The sequence below is a fragment of the Choloepus didactylus genome, chromosome 3 (assembly GCF_015220235.1).
Source record: "Choloepus didactylus isolate mChoDid1 chromosome 3, mChoDid1.pri, whole genome shotgun sequence".
NCBI lineage: Eukaryota > Metazoa > Chordata > Mammalia > Pilosa > Megalonychidae > Choloepus > Choloepus didactylus.
The window spans coordinates 91463101-91484628 of NC_051309.1; the positions used below are offsets into that span (position 1 = coordinate 91463101).

The 21528-nt window shown below is 37.5% G+C and overlaps 1 pseudogene; it reads right to left on the reverse strand.

Moving 5' to 3' along the window:
* Positions 1 to 19655, reverse strand: part of LOC119530344 — a 42841-nt pseudogene extending 23186 nt beyond the window's left edge.
* Positions 19656 to 21528: the final 1873 nt, after the last annotated feature.

Sequence of the window (21528 nt, forward strand, 5' to 3'; positions counted from 1 at the left end):
ATGATGCGAAGAAAAATTTTATTAAGCTTTCTGTTGGTATTTAAGTGAAGTATTAGGCATAGAGCAGTATTATATATGGGAAGATTATATTAAAAAGGTGCATAAGAATCTTTGGAAGAGGAATTCAAATCTGATCAACCAATACTTGCCTAGTCTAGACTCTACAGATCACAAAATTACAGAAACTGGATATGTCTATGACAGGTAGCAGTTCTCTTTCTGTTCTAGTCTTCCTGTCCTCTTTAAAGAGAAACATTTTATTCTCCACAAACATTAGTATGGATAACTCTGGAAAAGCTTCCAACTAACTGTTGAATCTTTTCCAACATGCTAGGCTGCAAACTGTACAGTCATGTCATGAGATCATTATGATTGTTGATTCCGATGGTTTATGTTACTTCTTTATTCTAGCAAGTTTGGGGCAATGCCAGGCAGTAATAAAGTGTGACTTTGTTTTTATCCATCATCTGTGCATATAATTACCTTACAACATTGTACCTTAAGGCAGGTTTGGATAGTTCTGTGTCCAGGCCAAAGACTGTCATAATGCCATTGTACTTTTTTAGCTGATGTTCTGGTTTGCTAATGCTGCCATTATGCAAAATACCAGAAATGGATTGGCCTTTATAAAGGGGATTTATTAGGTTACAAATTTTTTTTTATTCTTTAAAATATATGTATTTGTTTATTTTTTTTTTATCTTCATTTTATTGAGATATATTCACATACCACGCAGTCATACAAAACAAATCGTACTTTCGATTGTTTACAGTACCATTACATAGTTGTACATTCATCACCTAAATCAATCCCTGACACCTTCATTAGCACACACACAAAAATAACAAGAATAATAATTAGAGTGAAAAAGAGCAATTGAAGTAAAAAAGAACACTGGGTACCTTTGTCTGTTTGTTTCCTTCCCCTATTTTTCTACTCATCCATCCATAAACTAGACAAAGTGGAGTGTGGTCCTTATGGCTTTCCCAATCCCATTGTCACCCCTCATAAGCTACATTTTTATACATCTGTCTTCGAGATTCATGGGTTCTGGGTTGTAGTTTGATAGTTTCAGGTATCCACCACCAGCTACCCCAATTCTTTAGAACCTAAAAAGGGTTGTCTAAAGTGTGCGTAAGAGTGCCCACCAGAGTGATCTCTCGGCTCGTTTTGGAATCTCTCTGCCACTGAAGCTTATTTCATTTCCTTTCACATCCCCCTTTTGGTCAAGAAGATGTTCTCCGTCCCACAATGCCGGGTCTACATTCCTCCCTGGGAGTCATATTCCACGTTGCCAGGGAGATTCACTCCCCTGGGTGTCTGATCCCACGTAGGGGGGAGGGCAGTGATTTCACCTTTCAAGTTGGCTTAGTCAGAGAGAGAGGGCCACATCTGAGCAACAAAGAGGCATTCAGGAGGAGACTCTTAGGCACAAATATAGGGAGGCCTAGCCTCTCCTTTGCAGCAACCGTCTTCCCAAGGGTAAAACTTATGGTAGAGGGCTCAACCCATCAAACCACCAGTCCCCTATGTCTGTGGTCATGTTAGCAACCATGGAGGTGGGGTAGGCGAATACCCCTGCACTCTCCACAGGCTCCTCAAGGGGGCACTACATCTTTTTTTATTTCCTTGTTTTTCTTTCTTTTTTTTTTTTAACTTTCCCTTCTTTTTTAAATCAACTGTATGAAAAAAAAGTTAAAAAGAAAACAAACATACAATAAAAGAACATTTCAAAGAGACCATAACAAGGGAGTAAGAAAAAGACAATTAACCTAAGATAACTGCTTAACTTCCAACATGTTCCTACTTTACCCCAAGAAAGTTACGTATTATAGCAACATTTCTGTGAACTTGTTCCTACTATATCCATCAGAAATTAACAGACCATAGTCATTCCTGGGCATCCCCAGAACGTTAAATAGCTTATCTGTTCTTGGATTATTGTTCCCCCTTCCTTAATTGCTCTCTATTGCTAGTTCCCCTACATTCTACATTATAAACCATTTGTTTTACATTTTTCAAAGTTCACATTAGTGGTAGCATATAATATATTTCTCTTTTTGTGCCTGGCTTATTTTGCTCAGCATTATGTCTTCAAGGTTCATCCATGTTGTCATATGTTTCACGAGATCGTTCCTTCTTACTGCTGCGTAGTATTCCATCGTGTGTATATACCACATTTTATTTATCCACTCATCTGTTGAAGGACATTTGGGTTGTTTCCATCAATTGGCAATTGGGAATAATGCTGCTATGAATATTGGCGTGCAGATATCTGTTCGTGTCACTGCTTTCCGATCTTCTGGGTATATACCGAGAAGTGCAATCGCTGGATCGAAGGGTAACTCTATATCCAGTTTTCTAAGGAACTGCCAGACTGACTTCCAGAGTGGCTGAACCATTATACAGTCCCACCAACAATGAATAAGAGTTCCAATTTCTCCACATCCCCTCCAGCATTTGTAGTTTCCTGTTTGTTTAATGGCAGCCATTCTAACTGGTGTTCGATGGTATCTCATTGTGGTCTTAATTTGCATCTCTCTAATAGCTAGTGAAGCTGAACATTTTTTCATGTGTTTCTTGGCCATTTGTATTTCCTCTTCAGAGAACTGTCTTTTCACATCTTTTGCCCATTTTATAATTGGGCTGTCTGTACTATTGTCATTGAGTTGTAGGATTTCTTTATATATGCAAGATATCAGTCTTTTGTCAGATACATGGTTTCCAAAAATTTTTTCCCATTGAGTTGGCTGCCTCTTTATCTTTTTGAGAAATTCCTTTGAGGTGCAGAAACTTCTAAGCTTGAGGAGTTCCCATTTATCTATTTTTTCTTTTGTTGCTTGTGCTTTGGGTGTAAAGTCTAGGAAGTGGCCGCCTAATACAAGGTCTTGAAGATGTTTTCCTACATTATCTTCAAGGAGTTTTATGGTACTTTCTTTTATATTGAGATCTTTGGTCCATTTTGAGTTAATTTTTGTGTAGGGTGTGAGGTAGGGGTCCTCTTTCATTCTTTTGGATATGGATATCCAACTCTCCCAGCCCCATTTGTTGAATACACCATTATGACTCAGTTCAGTGACTTTGGGGGCCTTATCAAAGATCAGTGGGCCATAGATCTGGGGGTCTATCTCTGAATTCTGAATTCGATTCCATTGATGTATATGTGTATCTTTGTGCCAGTACCATGCTGTTTTGGCAACTGTGGATTTATAATAAATTACAAAGTCAGGGAGTGTAAGTCCTCCCACTTCGTTTTTCTTTTTTAGAGTGTCTTTAGCAATTCGAGGCATCTTCCCTTTCCAAAGAAATTTGATAACTAGCTTTTCCAAGTCTGCAAAGTAGGTTGTTGGAATTTTGATTGCGATTGCATTGAATCTGTAGATGAGTTTGGGTAGAATTGACATCTTAATGACATTTAGTCTTCCTATCCATGAACATGGAATATTTTTCCATCTTTTAAGGTCCTCTTCTATTTCTTTTAGTAGAGTTATGTAGTTTTCTTTGTATAGGTCTTTTACATCTTTGGTTACGTTTATTCCTAGGTACTTGATTTTTTTAGTTGCTATTGAAAATGGTATCTTTTTCTTGAGTGTCTCTTCAGTTTGTTCATTTCTAGCATATAGAAACATTACTGACTTATGTGCATTAATCTTGTATCCCGCTACTTTGCTAAATTTGTTTATTAGCTCTAGTAGCTGTATCGTCGATTTCTCAGGGTTTTCTAGATATAAGATCATATCATCTGCAAACAATGACAGTTTTACTTCTTCTTTTCCAATTTGGATGCCTTTTATTTCTTTGTCTTGCCGGATTGCCCTGGCTAGCACTTCCAGCACAATGTCGAATAACAGTGGTGACAGCGGGCATCCTTGTCTTGTTCCTGATCTTAGAGGGAAGGCTTTCAGTCTCTCACCATCGAGTACTATGCTGGCTGTGGGTTTTTCATATATGCTCTTTATCATGTTGAGGAAGTTTCCTTCAATTCCTACCTTTTGAAGTGTTTTTATCAAAAACGGATGTTGGATTCTGTCAAATGCTTTTTCAGCATCTATTGAGATGATCATTTGATTTTTCCCTTTCAAATTGTTAATGTGTTGTAATACATTGATTGATTTTCTTATGTTGAACCATTCTTGCATGCCTGGAATGAACCCCACTTGGTCATGGTGTATGATTTTTTTAATGTGTCTTTGGATTCAATTTGCAAGTATTTTGTTGAGGATTTTTGCATCTATATTCATTAGGGAGATTGGCTGGTAGTTTTCCTTTTTTGTAGCATCTTTGCCTGGTTTTGGTATTAGATTGATGTTAGCTTCATAAAATGAGTTAGGTAGTGTTCCATTTTCTTCAATGTTTTGAAAGAGTTTGAGTAAGATTGGTGTCAGTTCTTTCTGGAAAGTTTGGTAGAATTCCCCTGTGAAGCCATCTGGCCCTGGGTATTTATTTGTGGGAAGATTTTTGATGACTGATTGGATCTCTTTGCTTGTGATGGGTTGGTTGAGCTCTTCTATTTCTTCTCTGGTCAGTCAAGGTTGTTCATATGTTTCCAGGAAATCGTCCATTTCTTCTACATTATCCAGTTTGTTGCCATACAGTTATTCATAATATCCTCTTATAATTTTTTTAATTTCTTCAGGATCTGCAGTTATGTCACCTTTTTCATTCATTATTTTGTTTATATGGGTCTTCTCTCTTTTTGATTTTGTCAGTCTAGCTAGGGGCTTGTCAATCTTGTTGATCTTCTCAAAGAACCAACTTTTGGTGATATTTATCCTCTCTATTGTTTTTTTGTTCTCTGTGTCATTTATTTCTGCTTTAATCCTTGTTATTTCTTTTCTTCTACTTGGTTTAGGATTGGTTTGCTGTTCATTTTCTAGCTTCTTCAGTTGATCCATTAGTTCTTTGATTTTGGCTCTTTCTTCCTTTTTAATATATGTGTTTAGTGCTATAAATTTCCCCCTTAGCACTGCTTTTGCTGCATCCCATAGGTTTTGGTATGTTGTGTTCTCATTTTCATTCATCTCTATATATTTAGCAATTTCTCTTGCTATTTCTTCTTTAACCCACTGATTGTTTAGGAGTGTGTTGTTTAACCTCCAGGTATTTGTGAATTTTCTAAGTCTCTGATGGTTATTGACTTCTAATTGTATTCCATTGTGGTCAGAGAATGTGCTTTGAATAATTTCAATCTTTTTAAATTTATTGAGGCTTGTTTTATGTCCCAGCATATGATCTATTCTGGAGAAAGTTCCATGAGCACTAGAAAAGTATGTGTATCCTGGTGATTTGGGATGTAATGTCCTGTATATGTCTGTTAAATCTAATTCATTTATCAGATTGTTTAGGTTTTCAATTTCCTTATTGGTCTTCTGTCTGGTTGATCTATCTATGGGAGAGAGTGATGTGTTGAAGTCTCCTACAATTATTGTGGAAACATCAATTGCTTCCTTTAGTTTTGCCAGTGTTTCTCTCATGTATTTTGTGGCACCTTGGTTGGGTGCATAGACATTTACGATTGTTATTTCTTCTTGCTGAATTGCCCCTTTTATTAGTACGTAGTGGCCTTCTTTGTCTCTCAAAACATCCCTGCATGTGAAGTCTATTTTATCTGAGATTAATATTGCTACACCTGCTTTCTTTTGGCTGTAGCTTGCATGAAATATTTTTTTCCATCCTTTCACTTTCAGTTTCTTTGTGTCCCTGTGTCTAAGATGAGTCTCTTGTATGCAACATATTGATGGTTCATTTTTTTTGATCCATTCTGCAAATCTATATCTTTTAATTGGGGAGTTTAATCCATTTACATTCAACGTTATAACCGTGAAGACATTTCTTGAATCAGCCATCTTATCCTTTGGTTTATGTTTGTCATATTTTTCCCCTCTGTCTATTAATATCCTTTATTGTACCCATACCGAATCTCTTTAGTACTGAACCTTTCTCCAAGTCTCTCTGTCCTTTCTTTGTTTCTCTGTGTGTAGGGATCCCTTTAGTATCTCCAGTAGGGCAGGTCTCTTGTTAGCAAATTCTCTCAGCATTTGTTTGTCTGTGAAAAATTTAAGCTCTCTCTCAAATTTGAAGGAGAGCTTTGCTGGATAAAGTATTCTTGGCTGGAAATTTTTCTCACTCAGAATTTTAAATATATCGTGCCACTGCCTTCTCGCCTCCATGGTTGCTGCTGAGTAGTCACTACTTAGTCTTATGCTGTTTCCTTTGTATGTGGTGAATTGCTTTTCTCTTGCTGCTTTCAGAACTTGCTCCTTCTCTTCTGTGTTTGACAGTGTGATCAGTATATGTCTCGGAGTGGGTTTATTTGGATTTATTCTATTTGGAGTTCGCTGAGGATTTATGATTTGTGTATTTGTGTTGCTTAGAAGATTTGGGAAGTTTTCCCCAACAATTTCTTTGAATACTCTTCCTAGACCTTTACCCTTTTCTTCCCCTTCTGGGACACCAATGAGTCTTATATTTGGACGTTTCATATTATCTATCATATCCCTGAGTTCCATTTCGATTTTTTCAATTTTTTTCCCCATTCTTTCTTTTATGCTTTCATTTTCCATTCTGTCATCTTCCAGGTCACTGATTCATTGTTCAACTTCCTCTAGTCTTGTATTATGAGTGTCCAGAATCTTTTTAATTTGGTCAACAGTTTCTTTAATTTCCATAAGATCATCCATTTTTTTATTTAGTCTTGCAATGTCTTCTTTATGCTCTTCTAGGGTCTTCTTGATTTCCTTTGTATCCCATACTATGGTCTCATTGTTCATCTTTAGTTCTTTGAGTAGGTGCTCTAGGTGCTGTGTCTCTTCTGATGTTTTGATTTGAGTGCTTGGGCTTGGGTTTTCCGTATCGTCTGGTTTTTTCATATGCTTTATAATTTTCTGTTGTTTTTGGCCTCGTGGCATTTGCTGAACTTGATAGGGTTCTTTTAGGATTTGTAGACCAATTGAAGTCCTTATCTCTAATTTATCAGATCTACAGCTTCGTGGAGTACACTTTCTCTAACTAACCAGCAGGTGGCGTCCACGAGCCACCTGTTCTCCACAAGCCAGTTCTCCCCTGCTTTGCCTTTTTGGTGAGTGGGGGAGTGAGTCTTGTGGGGTCCAATTGGTGTACCAAGCTTGCGTGTGTAGTTGGTGTTGCCTGCCCTGTATATGGGGCGTGTTTCTGGGCAGTCAGGGAGGGGGGGTGGCCCTAACAATCAAATCTCCCTGGTGATCCTAGAGTTTTAAAGCTGCTGCAATAGTCTAATCCTTCAGTTCAGTCCTGCCACAGTTTATCTCTGCCACTGACCCACAAGTCCTTGGTATTGGCGTATGCCTCCTGAGACTTGAAAGTGGGCCCCTCTTCCAGGCTGTGCACCCCGGGTCCTCTGTTGAGGGATGACTGTGCTATGTCAGAGGTGAGTGCCGTCCCCCCAGGGCAGTTCTGGGCTGCTGGGCTGTGTAGGGAGGCTCCCAGTCTGCTGAAATGATGGCTGAATGGGGCTTTGTTAATTCACACTGCTCCACCTTCCCAACTCTGGGACAATCAGCTGAGGTTGCAGGGAAGGCTAATGTCTATGCCCAGTTTTGTGGTGTGTGCCTGTTATTTGAAGCACTTCCGTCACACTGGGTTGTCTGGGGTAGCTCTGGGCTATGGGGCTGGCGATGGGCAGGAGTGTTTCCTGTCCACCAGGATGATGGCTGTGAGCGGACACCCCCCTTTTCTTGGGAAGTTGTGGTGTTTAGTGAATTTTCTCAGCCACTGGATCATTACCTTTTGTCTCAGAGCTCTCTTAGTTCTGTTCTTGACTTGACCTGCCCAAATTGCAAGTCTTTGAAGCTTTCTGTATTGGGCTTCTTAGAGTAATTGTTTTAGAAAAAGAAAAAAGGATTAAAAAAAAAAAAGGGGGGCCCTCCTCAGAGATCTAATGGGTTATTGAAATGCTAAGAGACAAAGCAACCAGGACCATTAAGGAAAGGTCCACAGGGCAGAGAGATCAGCTTTTCTTCGGGATTTGCATATGCGCCTCAGGGCCTGAGCTCTGTCCTTCCCCTTTCTATGTTCACCAGAACTCCAAAAATCCTCCGCTTTTATTTTGGAGTTTTTTGTGTTGTTTTTTTTCTATTCCTGTCTCCTCTCTGCTGGGCTGGCTGCTCTCAGATTCTCTGGTGTCTGGTCTCAGTCTATCTGTGGTTGGAGTTTGGATCAGTAGAATGAGTTTCCGATAAGGGCTGCCACTGCAGTTCTCCCTTCTCCTTCCCGGAGCTAACAGCCCCTCCTCCCACGGGACTGAGCCTGGCAGGGAGGGGCGCAGGTCCCCTGGCCACAAAAACTTACAGATTTCGCTGATCTCAGCAGTTCCACATTTTCATGAGTGTTGTATGAAGTATGCCCAAAGTCAGATTGCTCTGTGGTGTCCAGTCCATGCAGTTCCTAGCTTTCTACCTACTTTCCTGGAGGAGTAACTAAAACATACAGCTCACCAGTCTGCCATCTTGCCCCGCCTCCGAGAGCTAGGTTACAAATTTAAAGTCCTAAGTCCATAAAAGTGTCCAAACTAAGGCATCAACAAGAGTATACCCTCACTGAAGGAAGGCTGATGGCGTCTGGAACACCTGTGTAAGTTGGGAAGGCATGAGGCTGGTGTGTGCTGGTCCTTTGCTCTTGGGTTGTGTTTCAAAATGGCTTTCTCCAAAATGTCTCTTGGCTTCTGTCTCTCTTAGCATCTCTCATCTCTCTGCTTGGGTCTCCTGGGGCATTTCTCTCTAAACATCTGGGGGTCCTTTCTTAGCTTCACTGGGCCAAACTCTGGACTTCATCTCTTAGCATTTCTAAACGTCTATTTGCATCTCTAAGAGTCTCCAAGCATCAGCATCTGTGTCAGCTCTTAGCTCTCTTGAATAGTCCAGTGAACTAATCAAGACCCACCATGAATGGACCGTGCCCACACCTCCTTGGAAGTGATTTAATCAAAGGCCACCCACAGTTGGGTTAGTCACATCTCCATGGAAACACTCAACCAAAAGTTCCACCCAACAAGATTGGGTTAAATGATCATGGCTCCTCTGGGGTCCATAACAGTTTTAAACTGGCACAGCTGTTGATATTTTTAATTTTTTTTTTTTAGAGGAGTTGTAGGTTCATAGAAAATCGTGTAAAAAATATAGTGTTCCCCTATACCACCCCCCCATTATTGACACTTTGCCTGAGTGTAACCTTTGCTACAATTGATGAAAGAATATTATAATTGTACTATTAACTATAGTCCATAGTTTACATTAGGGTGTATATTTTTTCTCATATATATTCTATTATTAACACCTTGCATTAGTGTCATACATTTGTTATAATTCATGAAAGAACATTTTGTAATTATGCTTTAACTATAGTCCATTATTTGAAATAGGGATCACGGTGTTGTACAGTACTATATTTTATCTTTTAACTTTTATTCTAGTAAAATATATATGACCTAAAACTTCCCCTTTTAACCACATTCTCTTATATATTACAGTACTGTTAATTATGCTCATAATCTTGTGCTACTATCACCAGTTTCCATTCCCAAAACTTTATAATCAACTCAAATAGAAATTCTGTAAAAATTAAGCATTAACTCCCCATTTCATACCCCCAATCCAGCACCTGGTAACCTATATGTTCTAGTTTGCTAATGGTGCCAGAACACAAAACACCAGAAATGGATTGGCTGTTATAAAAGGGGGTTTATTTGGTTACATAGTTATAGTCTTAAGTTCATAAAGTGTCCAAGGTAACACATCAGCAATTGGGTACCTTCACTGGAGGATGGCCAATGGTGTCCGGAAAACCTCTGTTAGCTGGGAAGGCATGTGGCTGGCGTCTGCTCCAAAGTTCTGGTTTCAAAATGGCTTTCTCCCAGGATTTTCCTCTCTAGGCTGCAGTTCCTCAAAAGCGTCACTCTTAGTTGCACTTGGGGTATTTGTCCTCTCTTAGCTTCTCCGGAGCAAGAGTCTGCTTTCAATGGCCATCTTCAAACTGCCTCTCATCTGCAGCTCCTGAGCTTTCTTCAAAGTGTCCCTCTGCCTGTCAGCTTTTTTATATGGCGCCACTGATCTAGGCCCACCTTGAATGGGTGGGGCCACACCTCCATGGATATTATCTAATCAGAGTTATCACCTACAGTTGGGTGGGGTGCATTTCCATGCAGATCTAATCAGCACCAAAACGTCTGCCCCACAAGACTGCATCAAAGAATATGGCTTTTTCTGGGGGACATAATACATTCAAACCAGCAGACTATAGTTAGATTCTAACTCTTTGAGTTTGCTTACTGTAATTATTTTATATCAGTGATATCATACAATATTTCTCCTTTTGTATCTGGTTTATTTCACTTGACGTAATGTCTTCAAGGTTCACCTTGTTGTCACATGTATCAGGACTTCATTCCTTTTTATGACTGAATACTATTCCTTCATATGTATGCACCACATTTTGTTTATCCATTCATTGGTTGATGGACTCCTGAGTTGCTTCCATCTTTTGACAATTGTGAATGATGCCACTATGAACATTGGTCTGCAAATATCTGTTTGAGTCTCTGCTTTCACTTCTTTTGTGTATACACCTAGTAGAGGGATTGCCGGGTTGTATGGTATTTCTATACTTAGCTTTCTGAGGAACTGTCCTACTGTTTTACACAATGGCTTCCATTTTGCATTCCCATCAGCAATGAATGAGTGTTCCTATTTCTCCACATCCTCTCCAACACTTGTAGTTTTGTTTATTTTCTTAATAGTAGCTATTCTAGTAGATGTGAAGTGTTATCTCATTGTGGTTTTGATTTGCATTTCCCTAATAACTGATGATATTGAGCATTTTTTCTTGTGCTTTTTAGCCATTTGTAAATCCTCTTTGGAGAAATGTCTATTCAAATCTTTTGGCCATTTTTTAATTGGGAGTTTCTCTTTTTTTTGTTGAGTTGTAGGACTTCTTTATATAGTCTGGATATTAAACCCTTATTGGAGATGTGGTTTCCAAATATTTTCTCCCATTAAGTAGGTTGTCTTCTCACTTTCAAGGAAAACTCCTCTGACATACAGAAGTCTTTAATTTTGATGAGGTCCCATTTATCTATTTTTCATTGCTTATGCTATGGGTATAAAGTCTAAGAAATCATCACATAACAAAAGATCCTGAAGAAGCTTCCATACATTTCTTCTAGGAGTGTTACAATCCTGGTTCTTATATTTTGGTCTTTGATCTATTCATAGTTAATTTTTGTATATGGTGTGAGATAGGGGATTCTCCTTCATTCTTGTAGATATTACTATTAGTTCAGGTGTAGACTCATTTGTGAATAGGATCTACAAAGACCCTATTTAGATGAGGCCAAATTGGATTAGGGTGGGCCTTAATCCATTTGAGTGGAGTTCTTGTAAGCAAAGGAAATTTGTATGCCATCAGTAGAAGCCAAAAGTCAGGAGAAGCCAAAAGAAAGAAGCCAGAGAGTGAAGCAGATCACCATGTGATAGAAGCAGAGATGCAAGCTAAGGAACCTCAGGGATTGCAGCAAGCCAGCAACAAAAACTCCAGGAAAAAGCACATCCTGTTGAGACCTTGATTTAGTACTTCTAGACTCCAAGACTGAGAAAATAAACTCCTATTGTTTAAGCCAACTAGTGTGTGATATTTATCATAGCAGCCTTGGAAAACTAAGACAGACAGTATCCAGTATATTCAATACAAGTAAACACTGAAAAGTAATATTTGTGTTTCCTCCCCCACCCAGTTCACACCTGGCACAATGTACATTTTGATATTAAATACTCATTAATATATCAAAGATACCCAATGAATAGTTTCAAGTCCCAAGATATGAGTTTGTAATCTATCCTATTATTTTATTTTATTTTTTTATCCTATTATTTTAGACAGAAGAAAACAAGTTAGTCTGTACTGCTCAATATTGGCATTTTCTTCTTTCCCTAAAGCAGAATGTGCAACACTTGTTTAAATGGAAGAATTTTACTGAAAGCAAGATATCAGGTAAATTTTATTAAACTGAATTACTCTTAAAGAAGATATAAAAATAAAACAATCTGTAATATTTATTGAGCACTTCCTACATGCCATTCACTCTGTTAAACTCTTGTTTAATTCTTACAGCTCTGTGGCTAAGCAAATTTTACAGATTAGGAAAATGGGATTTTGAGATGTCATTGTTTTGGAGGTCACATGGATGGTAATGCCAACACCAATATTCTACCTCTGGACTGTCATATTTCAGAGCCAGCCTTCTGAGTTACTATGCTATTCTGCCTCTATTATCTACATATATTAACATAGTATAACTTTTCTAGCTTAAGTAGATTTGGTTCTGAAATGAAAATATTGTTATACACCTCACCAAATATTTGTATTCTAATTAGATGCTATTCCTAGGACTCTGTAAGAATGGTAATATTTTGGTGCTAAAATAATGTGAAAATATTAAAATTATATTTTTTCCCTACTGAGAAGAAATCTTTATAGTTTTCCTGCTGAAATATCTACACAAAATCACCATTCTGTGGTTAGTTTGCATGTTTTCTGGAGTACCTGGTGGTTCTTGGATATTAACATTTCATTAAATTTTAGTCAGAAATACGGATAGATGAATACAAAATCTAAAGCTTAAGATCTTAAGAACTCAATTTGAAATGGTTCAATATGGCTGGAATAGAGAGCCCATGAGAATGTAGACAAATAAAAATGTGGTGGCAAAGACAGATTGGTGTCAGTTTTCATATGACCCACATGCAAGCTTTGTTGTAAAAGCATTGCTTTCAATCTGAAATACCCTGCACTTTGAAATTAGCCTTCACTGAGCAACACTTGGCACAGTGTAATGCATATTAAACTTTGAAGGAAAACCAAGTTTGGCAAAACACCAAAGTTTTAATAGAACATTGCTAAGAATCACAGCTGGATTAATATTTCAATATTCTTATTTTTAGTAGCAAACCTAGTTTTGGGAAACAATATAAAGGAATATTAGAGAAAGGTGAAATTTAAATTAGATATTAACATAAAGAAAAACAATGTTTCTGGAGTAACATTTACTACAGTGCCTGGTATACACGGAATGGTTCAATAAATGTTAAATAAATGAATGAAAAATGTACATTATCTGTGTGTGTTCTCTTGATGAGTACACTGATAAATGATAAATAGGTTAAAATGTATTATTAAAGTATTCAAATATATTCATATAAAATGCAAAGTCTAACTTTGAAAAATCTAATGGGAAGACAAATTGAACAAAGCTTATGCTGCCATTAAGTGTTTTGACTACTTCCATGAAATATCAATTTCCTCAATTCAATATTTACAATACTTTAGGGAAGAAATCTAAAATATGGCATTGAAGAGTAATTAGTGTTTAGCGTTGGATGTGAATGAAGCATGAAACAAGGTCCAAAGGGTAGGAGATATGGAAAAGACAATGGAGAAGACAAAAGTTATAAAGATCAAAACAGCAATAAGGTAACACTTTTTAGACTTCAGGTTCTAACGTCTTTGAAATACCATTCAAGGTTTCAATATTAAGGAGTGGCTTGTGGGACACCTGAAAACTGCTGCTTTATCTGTTTGGTTTTGGGAAATTTAAAAGTAGTCTTGGGGCTAAACATGAGGGTGGTTTATAAAACAATAATTTTCAACCATATCATCCTTCTTCTTCTCTGATTACATTATCTCATTCTGTATGGTGTCTCTACTGTGGGTGTTTCAAGCCAGTCTCTTTGGAGGCTGAGCCTAAAGTTAAGCCTCATGTGAGTAAAGTTACGGAATCATTATGAGTTTGGTAGGGAATTTGCTTTTTTTAGAAAAACCAAACAGAAGGAAGGCAACATCTCAATTTTTGTTAATTCACTAATTTAGTTCAGTTACAAAATAACATTATTCTAATGTGGGGAATAATATTCAAATTCTCTATATATCCAGCTTTGATCTTTTTTGAATACCAGTGCCACATTTTTGCATATCTACACGACTTTCCCATTTAGATGTACTTCCCTCTTCCCCCAACCAACTTTGCAGCCGCACTCCCAAATGTTCTGCTTACTTCCATGTTCCTCTTGTTTTTTCTTTTCATACATCTTGGAAATAATCTATGGAATCACTTTTTGTCTGCTCTCTTCTTTCTTTTTCTCTTTTTTTGTTTATGATGTGGCATCTCATCTTATTATTTTTCCTTTGACAAGAATCGGTTTCACTTTAATACTTCCACTCTGATGACTGTAGTCTAATTTGTCCTCATCTAACAATTGCTCATCTAAACATTCTTTAGGAAAACAAAATTAATACATAGGGTTGTTGTAAATTTTGAATGCAATAATGTATGTGAGAATATATGTAGCATCGAGTAGATATTTAGTAAATGGTATTTATTAATGCTTTTCCCTTTTCAAAAATTTTCATTGTCTTTTTGTTTCTAGGATAAAATCTAGACACTCAGACTGACATTCAAGATCATGAGCATTTGGCCCTCTTTACCTATATTAAATTATTTCCCACTAATCTCTAAGTATTTAATCACACAAATCTCTTTATGCCCAAACAGGCCATATTCGTGTCAACATCTTTGCCAACATTCCTGTTGTTTGATCTTGGGGAATACTACTTCCTCTACTTAATTATGTCCTCTAAGATTCAATTCCACTCCTACCAACTCCACGGAACTTTCTTTAGTTGTATGAGGGATATAGCAATGAACAAAGTTAAACAATATCCTTGATCTCATGAAGCTTACAATCTAGTGGGGGAACAGGCAATAATTAGATAAACAAAGAAATACATCACATAATCTCAGCTAATTATAAGCCCTATTAATAAAACAGTATAATAGGATAGAGAGTTACTGAGAGGCAATGTTACTTTAAAAAGCACCTCTGAGGGTGTGACTTTTGCGCTGAAATCTGAATGATAACATGGAATCAGTCATGAGAGTCAGAAGGAATAGAAAGTGTAAAGGCCAGGAGGCTGAAACAAATTTGGCCTTTTCACAGAAGTTGAAGATGGCAGCATTCAGAGGTCCTGAAGTGGATTTGCTAAGGAAGGCAGAGAGTAGATTCTGTGGGACTTGTGGGCCATGAAAGGGGATTGGATTATATTTAAGTGCAATTGAAATTCATTGGAGGGCTTGAAATAGTAGATGACATGATTTGATTTACATGTTAAAAAAATAAGCTAGCTATAATGTGGAAACAGACTCATGGAGGTAAAGGGAAAAGCTGAGAGACCAGTTAGAAAACATCACATTAGGATATAGATGATAACTTCTACTAGAACCGAGAAGAAGTGAGGTGGTCAGAATTGGGATATATTTTGAGATAATGACAACTGGTTATGTAGATGGATTGTAATGGGGATATATAAAGAAAATCAATGACAACTTCTATGTTATTTCACTGGACATGTAAGGGAGAAAATGAAGAAGAGGCTTCAGGGATTTAGAAGTTAGGTTTTGGCCAAGTTAAGTTCTTTTTAAAACATATGTATTGAGATAGAATTTACATATCCAAAAATTTGCACATCCCCCCACCCCTAGGTACTCACTAATCTACTTTGTCTCTATGGATTTGCCCGTTCTGGACATTTCATACAGATGGAATTCTACAATATGTGGTCTTTTGTAACTGGCTTTCAGTTAGCATGATATTTTCAAGGTTCATCCATTTGTAACATCTATCAATCAGTAGTTACTTCATATTTGTTGCTGAATAATATTCCGTTTGTTTATCCACTCATAAGTTTATGGAATTTTGTGTTGTTTCCTTTTTTTTGGCTATTATGAATAATGCTGCTATGAACATTAATGTACAGCTTTTTATTTTATTTTTTTTGTGAACATGTTTACATTTCTCTTGGGTATATAACTGGGAGTAGAATTGTTGGGAGATATGGTAATTCTATGCTTAACATTTTGAGGAACTGCCAAACTATTTTTCAAAATTCTTGTACCATTTTACATTCCCACCAGCAGTTTATGAGGGTTTCAATTTCTCCACATCCTCATCAACAATTTTTTTTTCTTTAAGAAGGGGTTGTCAGAGTAGGCCTCCCTGAGAAGGCTTTATTGCCTTTTTTTAAATGCAATTTTATTGAGATACATTCACATACCATACAATCAACCAAAATGTACAATTAATTGTTCACAGTATCATCATATAGTTGTGCATTCATCACCACAATTTTTAAACATTTTCATTACTCCAAAAAACAAGAATAAAAATAAAAGAAAAAAAGAACACTCCAAACATTCCATACCCCTCCTTCCCCCCTATTATTCATTTACTTTTTGTCCTCGTTTTTCTACTCATCTGTCCATACACTGGATAAAAGGTGTGTGAGCCTCAAGGCTGACACTTTTTATTGTCTGTAATTTTCATTATAGTCTTTCTACTGAGTGTGAAATTCTGTCTCCTTGTGGTTTTGATTTGCATTTCGCTAGTGACTAATGATGTTGAGCATCTTTTCATGTGCTTATTGTTCAATTGTATATCTTAGTTGGAGAAATGTCTATTTGAATCCTTTATCCATTTTTAAATTGGGCTATTTGTATTTTTACTGAGTTTTTTAAATATATCATGGATACAAGCCCCTTGTATATATGATTTGCAAATATTTTCCCCTCTTCTCTGGGTTCTGTTTTCACTTTCTTGATGGTATTGTTTGCAGTACAGGATGTAGTCCAATTTATCTCATTTTTCTTTTGTCACTTTTTCTTTCAGCATTCTATCTAAGAAATGGCCAGATTAAATTTTAGTTACCTATTAGACATCCAAATGAAAACAGCAAATAGGCAGTTGGATATGAATCTCAACTTCAGATGAAAATCAAACCAGAGAGAAATTTCAGATGTGTAGATAGTATTTAAATATATAGATATATGTATAGATAGCATTAAATGTACAGATGAATATAATATGTAAGTAGTATACAATATACAAATAGTATTTAACATCATGGGACATTTTTTTTTTTTAAGGAGGCTCATTTATTGTCACTGCTCCAAATACACAAAAAAATTAGAAAATAACAACCCAACTCAATTCCCCCCACCCCACAACAATCCCCCAACACATTTTTTTCCCCCAAACCACAAACATAAACTGGTTCTGATGTTTCCATAAATAGTGCAGATAAGAAACAGTTTAGAGAAAATTTAACAGGATTCAGATTATATCCACTCTGTTCTTTCAGCCCTGAGAGGTAGAAATCCCATGGGAGTCCCAGCCTTCCCCAATGGTTTTGCCATCTCTGGTGGCAAACTTCTTTTACAAGTGATGTGTTTGGCTGCTGCTTTAGAGAACCTCCTATGCCCTCTTCTTGAATTATAGAGGTGTCTGTAGTCTCTCGCTAATAAAATTACTTATGTCATGGCCATCTTTATATTTCTTTGGATTTAGCTTCTTGCTGGCTGGAGAGAAGATGGTAGGAAAACCTCTGACTTCATATGGTGAAGGCACATTATTGGATATGGCATCTGTCTTGGCTATAACAATATTTGGATCTTTGTGGAGCTTCTATCCCAGTTCTTTATACTTGGGCTCCAGATTATTTTAGTGACCACACCAACGGTCATAAAATTCAATCAGCACATCTTTATTTTCACTGTCCACTATTTCATCAAAATTCTCTGCTACTACTGCCTTCCCAGGTCCAGCTTCTCTGGGATAGGCTCAGACTTTAGGTATCTCTTCAGATTGCCAATCTTGCAAGAACCTCTCAAGAGCTTTACCATCAGTCAAGAATTCCTCCTGCATGACAAATTTGTCTCCTTTAGCAGTTCTGATGGCAACAATAGGAACCTCTCCAAGGTGCTTTTCAAGCCAAAATTGGAAAGTTCATGGCTAAAAGTTTTGCAGCTAGCTACAGCAAAGTTGAGTTTATGTCCAGCATCCAGAAATTTCTCTGCCACCATCATCACTCTGTTTATCCAGTAGTTGGAATCTTTAGTATTCTTTTCATAGTCCACATCATAGTGGGCCACAAATAAGTCCTTGCCCTGTATCACATCTTTATTATCTTCTGTCATGTGATGATAGATACCAAAAATGTTTACCTGGATAAATTCTTTTAATCTTGCCACTGATCGTTTTCGGTTCTGTATATGCCACAGTCTTGTCCTCAAACTTGTTAATCAGATGTGAAGGAAGACACTCTTTAATATCATTAAACTTGTTCACCAGAGACTCCACATTGTTGTATGCAGATTGGTAGTTGTCCCTCAAGTTGCTGGCTGCTTTTAGGAACTCAGAGTGAGCATCACTGAATAAATCCTTAAAACTCCCACCACAGAGGGGGTCTTTGTCACTAAAGAACTTCTCAAATTCTTCCTGTGTCCTAAGAGGAACTGTAGGTGGTCCTGCCTGCTTCTTCAAGTGGCTGGTCCTAGACCCATCATAAGAACCTGCTTCTTCACTATCTCTAAATATCTTCAGAGTTGAATATCCACTGACTCCATACTTACTACAGGTGGTTGGGTTGGCAGTGCAATCAACTTTTGCTAATGAGACAATTCTTTTTAATGTGGTAGTTGCAGCTTCACATTCAGGGGCAAACCTCTTGCAATGCCCATACCAGCGGGCGAAGAACTCGACAAGCATCGGGCCCGTGGATCCCGTGTCGCCGACGAGAATCTCCAAGTCCAAGTCCGTGAGTCCCAGCACGTCAGAGGCAGCGGCAAGGGGGGCAGCGGCGGAAGCAGCATTATGGCCGGAAGCAGCCGCACGGCCGGAAGCGGCGCGAGGCAGCGGATGCACTTGGTGGCAAGGGGAGGTGGAGGCGGCTTGGAGGGTCTGGGCTCTGTAGGGACTATGGAGGGCGCGCTGGTGACCATGCACCTTCAGCCCGCGCTCGCGCTCTACACTATGGGACTTTGAAGCCATGAGGCCACCCAGGGAGAGAGTGTAGAAGTAGACAAGGCCTGAGGGATGGGATTTATGCTTATTACTGATAGCCCTGGGGTTCAGTGCATGTGCCAGAGCAGTGAAATAAAGGACCAGTAAAGAGAAGCTAAGTAGCTGAATAAATACTAAGACTTCTTATTTAGGTTTAGGGCAGATAACTCTCTAGAAGAGCTTGTGAGATGGTGTTCATTCTGAAGCCACTATAGTAAAATAGACCTTTCAGAAATAAGCTGAAATAGCTTTTTCTTCACATGTTCTTAACTTCCCAGGATGCTGCCAACACAGGGATTATTTCTTGTATAAAATCCGACCCCTATGTAAGATGTGTATGAGAGTCAAAATAGTAAACAATAGAATCTATTCCAGCTTGTATAAGCTGAAAAAGAATTTAGTAGAGAAAAATCAGGTAGCTCACAGAATCTTCGTCAGGGCTGAAGAAAGTATCATCAGGCTAAATAATCAGGATCCAGAACCAACCACAAACTGGCTCCATGAGCAAAATGTTGCTGCTTTCCCTGACCCCAGAAACATGCTGCAGAACTGTCCTTTTGAGGGAGCCTACATCACCATTGCTGCCACAATCTGGACTCTAGATTCCAAGAACTCAGTGCTCCTAAAATTCCTCTGGACATCAGGTACTCAACTTTATTGCAACTTCTGCCACCCCTTAAAGCAGGATGCTTTGCTCCCACCTGTCCCAGCAAAGTCGATGTCCCATACTTGGCTCATTTCGTTACATGATTAGTTGAACCCTCATGTGGGTGCATTGGACAGTTGAAGCTGATGTCATCTGCTTACATCCTAGATGCCTAGGATGATGGGAAAATGGGTTTTCTAGATTCCATCTTAGGAAGGCAAAACTCATGATGAAAACTCACAAAATGTAGAAAATATAAAAAGATAGAGGGGGGATATATGAGATTTTTCCACTCTCATGTGCCATGGGCACTCACCATTACAACACTTCATTGTTACTTGTGGGAGTTTGTTTTTCAGATATCCTGTAGTTGATAGAGGAACAAAAGTTAGTAAATCTGGAAGCGACACTTTCTCCACCTAAATACAACATAGGTTGAATTATACTTGTTAATTCACAAATTTATCAGCTATTTGTATTCTTTTTAGAACAAGCCCCAGAGCTGGATGGTGGGTTGTTTTACATATGGAATGTTAAACATATTTTAATATACATGAACTACCACATGACCTTACATTTTCTTCATAGAGGAAGAAAATCATGATGTTATGCATTTTATGAGATTTACATACGTTATTTTTGTCATGAGATATTTAGCAAAGAAAAGTCACCACAAAGATATAGTGCTAACCTCTAATTCATTACTAGAAATCTTTAAAATAGCAATTTTAAGGGGCTTGAAGAAAATAAGAATTATGCTGTGCTTGGCCATTGATTTGTTTTCACTCAAATTTATTGAGGTATAATTTATATACAATAAAATAAGCCCTTTTTCATGTTAGTTTTATGAGTTTTGACAGATACATCCACCCAAGTAATCATAACACAATCAAGATATAGAACATTTCCATAACCAACAAAAGGTTTTTCGTGCCCCTCATGATCATCCTTACATCCCTAACCCTAGGAAACCACTAATCTGCTTTCTGTCACTATAGGTATTGATTTTTTTTTCTCATAATTGAAGTATAATTTACATACAAGATAATGCATCCATTTTAAGTGTGCAGTTTGCTATAGCTATTGATTTTCAAAAAACAAAATTACTCTATAGTATTTTGCTCTTGACTTCTCAGTAGTAGTTATTGAACTTTAAAAAACTTGACAATCATTTGGTTATGTAGGAAAGTATTAAATGTATTCTTTTTCTATACACAGACACACACACAGTCACACCACACTTTTCCCCACAAAAGATATATAATATAACAATCTTCCTGACCCATAAACTATTCTTGAAAAATTGCTAATAATAAAGGTTAGAGAAAGCAGATATAAAGCTCAGTTACTAAGTTAGAACTGAGCTACTACTGCCACTTCCACACAACCATGAATTATAAGGTGCCTGAAACAGAAATATTAATGATATTCCCAGCTAATCACTCCTATAAAATTATTTTAGATGAATTAGAATCTAAATCTAATGTAAACAGTTAAAATAAATAAACACAGATGGTGATTTAGTGTTCCCTGTGTGTAGGAGGAGGTGGCTACAGTACATATTATCTTGGGACTTCCACTAATGGTACAATTCTGAAAAAGCTTATTTAAAGTAATTATCATGTTTTAGGAGTTATTGATTTCTAAATGTCTTCCCAGATCCTAGAGGACAATGCCAGCTAATGATTTTTGTCAAGTAGAATGGGTAATGGGTTAAGTGTTCAATAGGAATGATTTTCCACCAGTGTATTATGCCAATTTATATGTGGATTATAGTAGTAAATGCTGGTGAGCAAATTATTGTAGCTTAGATATTTGGAACCTCTGAGATAATTTTCAGGAAGAGGCTCCTGAACCGTTTGAAATCAGCAAAATAAACAAGAATAGTAATTGCACAATCAATAATAGCCAACATGCAGTCAGTCTATAACTTCTTTTTAACAAGCATGTATTATGAACATATTA